Source organism: Theropithecus gelada, chromosome 16 (assembly GCF_003255815.1).
Source record: "Theropithecus gelada isolate Dixy chromosome 16, Tgel_1.0, whole genome shotgun sequence".
Taxonomy (NCBI): Eukaryota; Metazoa; Chordata; class Mammalia; order Primates; family Cercopithecidae; genus Theropithecus; species Theropithecus gelada.
The window spans coordinates 7,535,290-7,547,747 of record NC_037684.1 but is presented as its reverse complement, the minus strand read 5'-3'; the positions used below and the strand labels follow the sequence as shown (position 1 = coordinate 7,547,747).

At 48.9% G+C, this 12,458-nt stretch overlaps 1 protein-coding gene across 2 annotated transcripts in view; it reads left to right on the top strand.

Moving 5' to 3' along the window:
- ASIC2 (acid sensing ion channel subunit 2) overlaps positions 1-12,458 on the top strand; it is a 1,130,968-nt gene that overhangs the window by 612,381 nt on the left and 506,129 nt on the right. The gene's annotated exons all lie outside the window — the stretch shown is intronic.

Sequence of the window (12,458 nt, the reverse complement as noted above, 5' to 3'; positions counted from 1 at the left end):
GAAGTGACTGTTCTAAGCACTGTGTGTGTGAAATGCTTTGCAGAAATGATTCTGTATTCTTCTCTTGATAACTGTGGCATATACATATCATTAGTCCCATTTTACATACAGTGAAACTGAGTTTCAGGGAAATTGAATAATGTGCCTTAATGCTGGAGTAGAAATAAAACCCCAAACAATCTATTGTCTAAACTATTTCTTCTCAAACTTGGAGGTGAATGAGAATGAACTAAGGATCTTGCAGATTCTACTTGAGTAGTTCTGGGGTGGTGTCTGAGATTCTGCAGTTCTGACAAGCTTCCAGGTGATATTGATGCTGATGCCGCTGGCCCAGGGAGCACATGTGGAGAAGAAACGTGCTCTGTACCATCTTTGGTGGTTCTCAGCCCCAGGTGCACCACAGAGTCAGCCGGGGAGCTCTTAAAATACATCAGTGTTTGGTTCCTACCCTCTGGAGATTCTGATTGGATTGAAGTGAGGTGGGGCTTGGGCATCACTGTATTTTAAAAGTTCCCCTACAGGCAGTCAGGGTTGAAAATAATTGCTATACTTTTAACTGTCACTTTAAAAGCGAATCTTAAACATTTAGTCCAAACCCAAGATGTCCCCAAAATTCACTCCCCCTGTGGCAGCCCCTAGCCAGTTGGATTCAGCCTTGGAAGCTGACTCATTTGGCCAAACTCTCTATTATTCTTTCCTCCTGAACTGTCCTGGAGTTTCCTGGCCACTCAGCTCTCTTACTGCCTCCAAGATTTTAATCCCATTGACTCGGAGCCTGCCTTTGTCCTGTTTTCCTCACCATTCCCTGAGCAGCCGGCAGAAGAGACATCCCCAGGGCTATCGATTCCCAGGGAATTCACAAGGTGGCTATTTCTTTCTTAATTAAGACCTTCATGACGAGCAGCTGGTATTGGACCAATTAATCAGCTCTCTGAAGGCACAGGGGGAAAGCAGCAACAAATACGGTGATTCATACAATGGTTTCTCTAGTAAAAGGGCTGCAACTTGGCTAGATGTGGATGGAAGGGAGGCCTGAACAGAGCAGCACGGCTAGCCTTGCCTTGCCTTTGCTTTTTTCTTCCCTTTTTGAGTTGGATGCGGGATGACATATTCTAAAGGCCACCTTTACCCAAGCATTATTCTCCCCGCCAGCCAATCCCCCTCACCAGCCACCATTATCTGTCATCAGAGACAAAACAACAGAAGATAATAGAAGCTTCCAATTCACACTGCTTCTTTCTTCCATTCTCTGGGGAAATTATGTCGAACATCTTTTTCATTGACTTATTTATTATAAGTGTAGGAAATGAATTGCTTACAGGTTCGTGGTGGGGCAGCGCGGATGCTATCAGGGTTGCTGGTGCTCTGGCTGGAGGGAGAGTTCCAGGGGTCTTGTGGGGTGTTAATTAAATGGACTGTCCTCCCTTTTTCCCCACAGGAAGCCCATGTGATGGTCCCAAGCTTTGTCTCGATTTAAAACAGAAGCAGTACTGCGAGTCCACTGGCTCCCTGCCTCTCCTATCCTATAGGATCACAGCCAGAAACCACACAAACACACACATGCACACACACACACACACACACGCTCTCTCTCTCACACACACACACACACACACACACACAGGTCGGCCAGGACCAGGTTTGAATCCTCCCTGCCATCTCCTACGGGGGTGTGGTAAGGACACTCACTAGCCCTGACACCTTCTCACCTTGGACACATTGCTTAATCGTTTGAGCTTCACTTCCTTTGGGGGTTACCAAGGCATTGGGTCAAATGAGCATCTGCAATACAGTAGGGCCTCCATGAAGCTCCACCTTCTTCCTCTTCTTCCTGCAGAAAATGTCAAAGCCAAAAGTGCCCTTGAAGATCATGTAATCCAGTCCTACCCTTTGTCCAATGGGAGTCAGAGGCCTGGATTGGGACAGTGATTTGCTCCAGGTCTCTCAGTGAGAAAGTGGCAGAACCAGGCTCCACGACCCCCTATCCAGTTCTTTCCCCTTCACCACAAAGCCTCTCTGTACCCTGATTAACAGATGTACTTCATTTTAGGCACATGTCCCTAAAATGAATGTGTAAATGCAACTCTGGTAAGCCCACAGATACCAGGCATGTGTCAAGAGATTCTCTTTAAAGGGATATTTCTGGTATTCCCTTTGTTCACGACGACTCTCTGTGTCACAGTCTGTTGTTTTTGATTCAGTTTTTCCAAGTATGATTTCCATAAAGTGGGACACACAACACCCCACTCCTGGTCGTTTTTCATTCACTGGAGCACTCTCCTCTGCCTCCCTGGCTCTACCTCTCAGCCCAGAGTTGATTAGGCTTCTAGCATGGCAACTACTCCAGAGTTGGTTTCTGGTAAGTCACTTGGTTTCAGCTACTTTTGAGAGTCCAGTTTGGAACATAAAGGCTTTAGCTGTTCCTCGGTCCTTGAATGGGTTTAGGGCCCTGATTCTGGCTTTCCTTGAAGACTCAGGTAAGAAATTCTCTTTCCTTAGATCTGCCCACTGGACAGTGCACCCTACTGTCCATCACCTCCTCCCTGGCACACACATCTGTAGAAGGACAGTATCTCTCCTTTCCTCCTGCACCAGGCATCCACCTGCATTCTCTATTGTTAGATTGTAGAAGGAAGTAGGCACACAGGGCACCCAGCCCTCCTGTGCAGGTAGTGGGTGGGGGCTCTGACCAGAAACATCCTGAGCCAGCCCAGTATCACCCCTGAAACAGAAAATGACTAGTTGGGAAACAGAGATAATCTGTCTCAATGATGTGCAAGTTCAGCAAATTAAGGCCAAGCATGAGGAATCTGCCTGTGTTTTGATGAGGGAACAGATGCATTCGACCATGAGGAATTCTTACAAAAGCTTCCAGCATGGACATCAGATCTGACCTTTCCAGGAGACGCAGTCACAGAACTGTTTACAGTGGGTAATCTGGGGTTTTCTGGGGAGGGGAGGAAAAGTGGTGGGCAGCCCAGGTCTAGTTGACGGACTTTCCATCTCTCAGATGCTAGGCAAGCAGGCTCTCATAACCCGCCCAGAGTACCACCAAAGCCTACCCTTTTGCTGCCCTCATCAGGCCCTTACACAGCCAGGGCCAACCTGGCCCTGACAATGGACAATCCAGCACCCGTTCTCACTGAATGCCTACTCTGTGTTAGGCACAGGTTTGAGCTAGAATGTGTAAGAGAAACATGTGGAGAAAACGCCCCAAAGAAAAAGCAGAAGAGCCTGGATCTGTCAGACTCAGCTCCGGGAGACATGCTGGGAGATTGGGAGGTGGACTCCTGGGTAGCCAGCAAGCACAGTCCTCTTTCCAAAGCAATAGAGGAGAAGGAGTCAGAGTGAGGGAGACATGACTAGTAAGAATTAACCCCATCAAGATCATCAGGGTGAATGACGTCCCCAGCACCTGACTGCTTGGGGTTTCATCCTCCGCTGCCATGCAAGAAGAAAGAAAAGCATCTCAGAGATCTCACTTAATGGGAATTCTAAGCCAGGATGTTTGCCCCAGAAAAGGCTGGTTGGGTACCCTCCACTTTCAAATCTACTATTATTGCTGGATGTGTGCAGTCCCTGCCACATAAAATAGGGACTTGGTTCCTGTCATCTTAGGGCTCACAGTTTACTTGGGGCTGAATTCCTCACACTATCTGGTCACCATATTGTTCTAGGTGAAGCTCAGAGAATCAGAATCTTCAGGAAGAGACTAGAGATTTATATCTGTGAAGTGCAGGAAATTTTGACCTAGGACAAGAAGATACCCATGAGTGGAAAGATAACTTACAACCTAAAGCAGGACAGGACAAGCAGTAAGTGCAGTAATAGCTCAGAGTCAGAAGTGACCACTGATGACTAGTGGGGTCTGGGAAAGCTTCCTGGAGGAGGTGAGACTTGAGCTGGGTTCCAAAGGATGGATAGGAGTCATAAGCCACCATCAACCACCACCCATGTTGATACCTCAACTCAAGTTCAGTAAGAAAAGCAAAGCTGCTAAGATACAGAAATAATAAGGGATCTGTTACAGAGACTTGACCTTCTGTTATTGTGGGAGCTGGTCAGTCTGTCTAGGTAAGGCAGAGGTATTTGCATTTGATGCTGGATCTCCATGTCTGCAAGGCAGGAGGTAGGGAGGGGAAGATGGAGATAAAGTGAGGGATAACAACGATAAGCCAGAACCCATGAGCCCGAGCTGGAATTACATCAGGTTGGACTAAGACCCCTTGTTAGTTTTGTTGCTCTGACCTTGATGGTGAGGATTTCCTGCAGAAGATAGGGTCCTTCATCACAGAACAAAGCTCACTCATCTGGCCAGGAGGCAGAGAAGCTGTACATATTTCCAAGGGGTGGTGGCGCAGTAGTCTCACACAAACAGCCAGCAGCTAAGTGACAAGGTATGTGAGCTACAAAGTGGCTGCTTCACTCTGCCCTCCACAGCCCCCGTACGACTTTCTCGTGTCCACCCTACTCAGAAAGACCTGGCAGGGGAGAATGCTAGGAAGTATCGCGCAGTCTAGCCACGTAGGCACACGACTCTGGCAGCATGCACTCCTGTTCCATGCACATGACTGAGGCCGACTATAGGACTCAGCGAGGGGAAGGCAGCCCAAGTAGAGGGAATGTCAAGAATAAGAGCACAGAGACAGGAATGACACAGGTCTCAGTGACGGGGGAACAGAAGAGACTGGGGTTCATGTTGTTGGTATAATGAAGACAGCCTTTTAGGGGTCACAAGAACCTTTGGCTTTTCCTGTGCCCTGGAGTCCCCTTCCCAGGGGAGCTGCTGGGCTCCCTAGGCACTGTCTACACTCTCAGCTGGACTCACTTATGACTGAGTTAAATACATCTGGGAGGAATCCCAGTGCTATAGTGTGCACCTGTAGTCTCTACTACTTGGGAGGCTGAGGCAGGAGGATCACTTGAGACCAGGAGTTCAAGGCCAGTCTGGGCAACATGATACCCTGCCTCTAAACAAACAAACAAACAAATAAAAAACACTTGGGAGGCAGGTGAGAGGATGGAGGTGGAGGGACTCAAACTGGGGACCTCATTCTTCTGAGCTGCAGCATGGCCCAACTCAGCGAAGCTGCCATACCAAGCCAGCACCTCCCCACCATCCTTCTTGTTAGCTATATGCATACACCTAACAAGCTGTGACACCCCCTCCCAATGCACACCTCCTAATGAGTCTACACTTCACCCAGAACATACAGAAACAATACTGGTGAAAGATCACCTTTCTTGTTTTACATAAATTCTCATTTTCATGATACCTGTGTGGGGAGAACTCATGCTCTCATCTCCAATCAAACAGACCAAGCTCCCACCTCTAGTTCACAATTTGCTGGTTGTGCAATCTTGGGCAAGTCAGCCAATCTCTCTGAGCCTTCGTTTCCTCCTCTGTGAAATGGGAATAATAATACTTACCCTGACGATGTACTGGGAAGGCTAAAATGGGGATTGTATGTAGAGTGTCTCTATGTAAGGAACCCAACAACTGTGTATCAGCACATTCTCACTAGAGGGCAAAGATTTTGGAGGCAGGGATTAGCAAGAACTGGGAAGAATCTCAGAGGCTGAGCCCGGGGATGGTGAGAGAAACTCCTGAGCACTGGCCCAGGGGCATATCGAGTTCCTCCGGAAAGTGAAAGATATCTGCTCAAAGCTGAGAGGAGCTGGAGAAGGTTGAGGCTGACCCCTGAGTGTATGACTGACAGGGACAAGAAGGCCCAGGGGTCATCTGAAGAGTTGATTTAGAGAGAGAAGGATCAGATCAATTTCCTGAGGCTATTCTATGGATGAGAACCGCATGGAGACAGTGCTTACATCACGAGAACGGGAACTTACCCTCCATCCTAGCTGTTCTGAGACTGCAGCCCAGTGAAGGGTGCGCTTCCCCTCCCTGGAGCTACATCAGCCGTGAGTAGATGACTGGTTGGCAGAGTGAGCACAGAGACAGAGCACAGAACTGGGTGTCTTCGAGATTATTTATAACAACGGGAAAGTGTCGTTCTCTGAGTCAGTGTTCACATGGGAAGGGAAACCTGCCAGAAGCCAAGCCCTGTGCTAGGAGCCATGAATACATCATGCTACTTAAACCTCTAAGCAACCCTCTGCAGAAGGTTTTATGATTCTGGCCGGGCATGGTGGTTCACGCCTGTAATCCCAGCACTTTGGGAGTTCAGGTGGGTGGATCACTTGAGGCCAGGAGTTAGAGACCAGGCTGGCCAACATGGTGAAACCCCATCTCTACGACAAATACAAAACAATTAGCTGGATGTGGTGGTAGGTAACTGTAATTCCAGCTACTTGGGAGGCTGAGGCATGAGAATTGCTTAAATCCGGGAATAGGAGGTTGCAGTGAGTCCAGATGGTGTCACTGCACTCCAGCCTGGGCAACAGAGTGAGACTCCGTCTCAAAAAATACATAAATAAAAAATAAAGAAGGCTTTATGATCCTCGTTTTAGAAATCAAGAAACAAAGTTTCAGAGAGGTTGAGTACTTTCCCAAGATGACAAAGACAGTGAGTCTAGTGCTGGAATTTGACCTCAGAGCTGGGGTCCTTCATCACAGAGTGAAGAAAAAAGAGAAGGATCTTTTCCTTAAGAGAAAAGAGAAGAATCTGCAAAAAGAAGATTGAGGATCAGCTCGGAAGATGGGTGTCCTGACACTTCTTGTCACCCATTTGCTGAGTAGATCACTTTCCCTCTCTGCGACCTGGCTTGACAGTGCGCTGATCTCGCTTGGGCTTGCGGTGGGTGGGGTAGGGGGAGCCAGGGGTTGCCCTGGCCTTTGTTCTGAGCAGCCCCAGGACTGCATGGTGCAGAGTGGGGGAGGCAGTTTTCAGGGATACTCCAACGCCGCACGGCTTCGGTGTCTGTGTCTGCACTGGCGGTGGCGCTCTCATGTGTCCGTTCTTGTGGGAATTCACCGCACTGCAAATAAAAGTAACATCTGGATTTTCGAAACACTTGGATTTTCAAAGTTATAATCCGGGGCGGACAAGAATTCTTATTCCACAGATGAGAAAACTGAAAATCTCAATGAAAGAAACTGATCGTCACTAAGTCCTATGAGGGACTCTTTACCGCGTCCTCTCACTTAACACCCAAGGCAATTCTGGGAGATGGGAATTCTTGTTCCTATTACACAGATGAGGAAACAGAGGGTCAGAGAAGTTTAGTGAGTTGCTCAAAGTCAAAGAACTAGAAAGGGGCAGGATTCCAACTGTGGTCAGAACTACTGCCAAGACGCTGCCCCTACAAAGACACCTCAGGGCCCCCCACGGTGGGCCTCAGCCCACAGCAGGAGCCGGTGGGCCTTCAGGTCACTCCTGCAGGGTAAGACTTGGTTTCTCAGAGGAGTCCTAACGCTCTGCAACTGTAGGCCTTCAGGAACGGGGGAAATAATTCATTGATCCTTTAAGATTCGATATCATATTAGCAGGAGCTAGAATGGGGAGCAGGTAGAACTAGAGGTTTGGGGGGCTGGCAGGGAGCCCAAGAGGGGGTCCTGAGCAGAGGGCACAAGGCCACCTGGCAGGGACAGCAATGACAGGAAGGACTGGGAGAGAGGTGCCATGGGTCAGAATTTTACCATCCCTGACCCTTCCTGAAAGGATGTTCCTCTATGCAGCCCCGGAACCCACACAGCCAGCTGGCTTCGCTCAGCCATCCCACAGGCCAGGCGGCGGCTGCCCAGCAGAGGGCCCCCTAGCCCTGGCTGAACCACACTGCCTGCAGTTGCCAGAGGGCCTCCCTGCCTGCCCAGATGCCAGGTGATGGGAGAAGGGGCCTGCCTGCCATGCACACCCAGAGGAACAGCCTGGGACCCTCTTGTCAGGTGTCTTCAGAGGCTCCACATCAGGGCTCTGAGGAACAGGGATGAAGTTTTACAACATGCAGCCTTTGATGGTAGATGATGACCCTGGGGCAAGAATACTGGGCTCCAGTCCTAGCAGTGCCATCACTAGGAGTGCCATCACATGTGACTTGAGCAATTCCTTCCCCTCCCAGAACTCTAATCCACCCGCACTGTGAACTAGAAGATTCTCAGCAGTTCCTCCAGCTCTGCCAGTCAGATCCGAAGTCTTCCTTGCCCATCTCTGCCAGCTTCTTAGCAGGCTCTCATGGGACCCCTGCTGGGCTGTGCACCCTGCTGTGCGTACCCACTGGGAGAGGCTGACTCCTTGGTCGTGTGGCTACTTCTGTCTCCAGGATGCTGGGGGCCTTGGCCACATCAGAACTGGGCCATCCCTGCCCTGCAGTCACCATGGCTACTGTACCTCCTGTGTCCCCGCATGCCACCCTCAGAGTGAATAACTGTCAGCAAGGCTGGCCCCGAGTTAATGGCTCATTATCCAGGGGCCGTCTTTACCTCCCACCTCCCCATGCAGAGCCAAAGAATTCATTCAATTTCAGCTAATTTGTACCCTTCAAAAGATATCCCTTGGCCGACTGCAGTGTTGAGCCCCTGCTTACCCAGCCCCAAGAGGCAAAGTGCTGTGTGGACCCAGCCCAACCTGAGCCCCAAGTCCCGAGACCCAATTGCTATGAGACTGCGTTGAGGTTATTGAACCTTGTCTGTAGAATTCTTGCCTGCCTGGTAGCATCAGGCCCACAGTGAGCATGGTAAGTGTCAGCTGCTTTTATGAAATAATGATAATAATTATTATTCAGATTCCTGGCTGCCATAAGCCAGCAATGCCAACATCGGCACCTTCTTTTCGAAATTTCTGCTTTTCCAAAGCAGTCCAACATGATTCCAGCACCCACACACCCAGTCAGGTGAGGCAAGCATCCTTTAGCCTGCTGGTTCCACAGGCTTAACCCCAGGGCCTGAATGTGAATTTCAAAATACCCTTTGTCATTTCCCCCTGGGGAAGAGGCAGATTCCCAGAAACAGAACTCCCTGCTATCCCAGAGCTCCAAACCGGAACACAGGTGGGGCCCAGGGATACATTTGTTGTGAAGCAAATAAAGTTGTAAGCTTCGGGGCTGCTCACTTGCTCCTACACCCTTCACAGCCCTGAGAGGGTCCCTGTCCGTGGATGAGGGGATCAGCCGGACTGTGGACTCACTGCCGCCCTCTCGTGGTCTCTCTCCGAACTGTCCCTCCTGGGGCTCCTTGTGTGCTGAACACAGCTGGGCACCAAATTAATAGGACTGTACTGGACCAGGTGATTAATCCCCGGTGGCCATTCACCAAACTATCCTTCCAGCTCCTCGTGTGCTGGACATAGTTAGGCATGCTAATTAATGCAACCTCCCAGTTAACCACTGGACCAGGTATCCCTCTGAGTAAATGCTAGAACATGGTGTAGCTGTGACTCAAACACTGGCCAAAGAGAGTATGTTCTGCAGGTGCAGACGCGAGAATGAACTCGCAAGTGATTTTCATGCTTCCCCACTGACCCTGTCTTTCTATCCCATATCCTTTCTATCCCATATTCCTTTCTGCTTGGACAGTGTTTCATCAAGTGGAACAGCTATACTTTTAATCACAGCAGGATTATTACCCTGTGACTACAATGCATGTATTAATGACCCTTCCCCAAACCTAACAGCCAAAAAGGCCCCTGGGGAAAGGCCATAATAAGCCAGCATTCTCATTGCAAAGATACCTTCCGCTCATAATCAGCTCTTGGGTGGTAGGAATAGCAAGGAATGGCAATAATTAACACAGGAATGTTTAACAGCATTTGTTTCTCTGATTCCTGGGCTGTGCTGAACAGTCATAAAAATTGTTTTCTCTCCGAAGCATAAAAATGTTCTGAAATCACCTGGTGGGTTCACAGATGTGCTGATTAACTGTGGCCTGGAATGTCACAATGACCACGACCCAGGCTTCGCTCTTGGGCAGTTGAAGTTCCTGGCTAACTCTCGGTTACAACAACCTGAGTGGGTGGCCTGAAGTGAGGTCAAGTGTGACAGACGGTCTAGCAATGCCTGGGCACAGAGATTACTCCCACTCTCCTTAAAGAGACCTTCCTTAAAGAGGCCTCCTCCTCCCTAAGCAAAGTGCTAAATCCAGTCCTTTCCAAGCCCGATGGTGGTGATTAAGCTGCCTACCTGCTCAAAATGCAGCAGCTTTTCCATGACAGTGAGCCGAGACCCACTTGTGCACTGATTAACATTGAGACTCCTGGACTCTACCCTGAGAGTCTGATCCCATGAACCTGGAAAGCGGCATAGAAATCCATATTTGAATAAAGCATCCCAGATGGTTCAGGTGCATGTGTTTGCAGAGCCTATGTAGCGAAATAAGGGGGTCACAGCTCGGCAAATGTTAGAGCTCAAAAGCAGCTCCACAAGCCCAAGAGGCCAACTGTGTTTAAGGGGGTACTCAGTGGAAGAAGAGGAAAGGAGAAGAGTAACAAGCTGGGTGGCCTCCAGCATTCCTCCCTCACTTCCATCAGAGCCACTCTGCTTCTATTTGTATAGCAGAAGGGCCAAGAGCAAGGCCCTATGGCCTCCCTCCATGAGTTCAGGTTACTTACAAGCTGTGTGACCTTGGGTAAGCTACTTCACCTCTCTGTGCTGTGGCTGCCTCCTCTGTAAAATGGGATGATGATTAAAAAGAGTAGTTATCTCACAGGGCCACTGTGGGGATTAAATCAGTGAACATGTCCAAAGCATTTAAGAACAGTTTTAGGAACACACTAAGCATTTATTCTTGCATACTAGCTTTCATAATATTATCTCTTATACATAGTAATGAGGCAGTAACATTGTATTCACTTTATTTGTTGTAAGGTGTAATTTGGAAAATGAAGGTGCCATTGTTTTTTAAAAGCCTCATAAGTAGTGTATCAGTCCAACCAACTCATTTTATGGATGGGTAAACTGAGGCCCCAGGGAGAGAACAACTGGTGGAGGTCACATGGCAAATGGAAGCAGGAAAGGAACCCACCCAGATCTGATGGAGCTTAGTGTTCATGGCGCCCCAGCCCACTGCACCTGCTGCCTCCCTCAGGAAGTCATCTCCAGATGATGGCAAGGTTGGCCTTGCCTCCTGCCACATCATGCAGGGGCTGGGACTCCACCCCATGGGACTCACATGGGCAGAATTTCTCAGTCTCTCCTTCGCCCGCACTTCCATTGGCTTCAAGCGCCATGACTATTAAAAATAAGCTCATGTCCTGGAGGTGTTTATTTCTATAGTTTACTCTTAGGTTTCAATTTGCAAATTTCTACAGAGTTCAGGCGTTATTAAGGAGCTCAGGACTGATAGCCAAGAGGACATTTTCTATTAGCCCTTCTCCAAAAATATCAAAAAGAGGCCAGGATGGCACTCACCTCTTGCACTGCTCCCGCACATCACAGGGGCAAATAGACATTTGTGTTCGAGAGGATGATGACCAGCGGCTGGGACTGGGACCGGGACCGGGTGCCCTCTCTGGACTTCCAGGCCAGCTCCCAGCATGTGGCCTGCGGTAGTCACACTCCAATACATGGTTCTTTCTCCTTGTGTAGTCCCCATCCACGTTGCAGAAGGCTTGGTCTAGGCGACCTATGAAGGAAGTGATTATTATGTAGTTTTAAAGATCGTGGCCTCTGGCTTGGGTGCTCTCTCACTTGTGTGCATTGACCTTCAGAGTAGATTCTCCAACCCCAGTTAAGTCTTCAAATACTGCAGCCCCCAGCTGGCATCCTGACTGCAACCTCAAAAGAGACCTCCGCTAGAATCACTCCACTAAGCTGCTACCAATTCCTGACCTACAGAAACTGTTTGTTATAAGTTGCTAAAGTGTGGGGTGATTTAATACACAGCAGAAGGCCGGATGCCATGGCTCACGCCTGTAATCTCAGCACTTTGGGAGGCGGAGGCGGTCAGGAGTTTGAGACCAGCCCGGCCAACATGGCTAAACCCTGTCTCTACTAAAAGTCCCAAAATTAGCCAGGCATAGTGGTGTGCGCCTGTAATCCCAGCTACTCAGGAGGCTGAGGCAGGAGAATCACTTGAACCTGGGAGACAGAGGTTGCAGTGAGCTGAGATCACACCACTGCACTCCAGCCTGGGCAACAGAGTGAGACTCTGTCTCAAAATAATAATAATAATAATAATAATAATAATAATAATAATATGCAGCAAAAGATATAACTAAGATAGAGGTTGTGAGGGTTTGAGAACCATGTCCCAAAGCAAAGAGACAATGTCTAGAAGAAAAGAGAGGCTTCGTTAACTACCAGAGAGCTGAAGAGAAGGGATAAGATGTCCTCAGACCTGTGTGGCACCCGATACATTCTGATGTGTGAGGGTTTTGACAAAGGAGCCAAAGATGAGAATCTGGATCCTACCCTAGGGCAGTCCATTTTCTATTGAAAGAGACAGACAGTAAACAGGAAATCAAACCCAGTGTGATAAGAACACAACACCTAACTCAGGCATGGGAGGGAGGAGGGTGATCAGGCAAAGTGTCCCAGAGACAGGGACTCCTGATCCATTTACATGC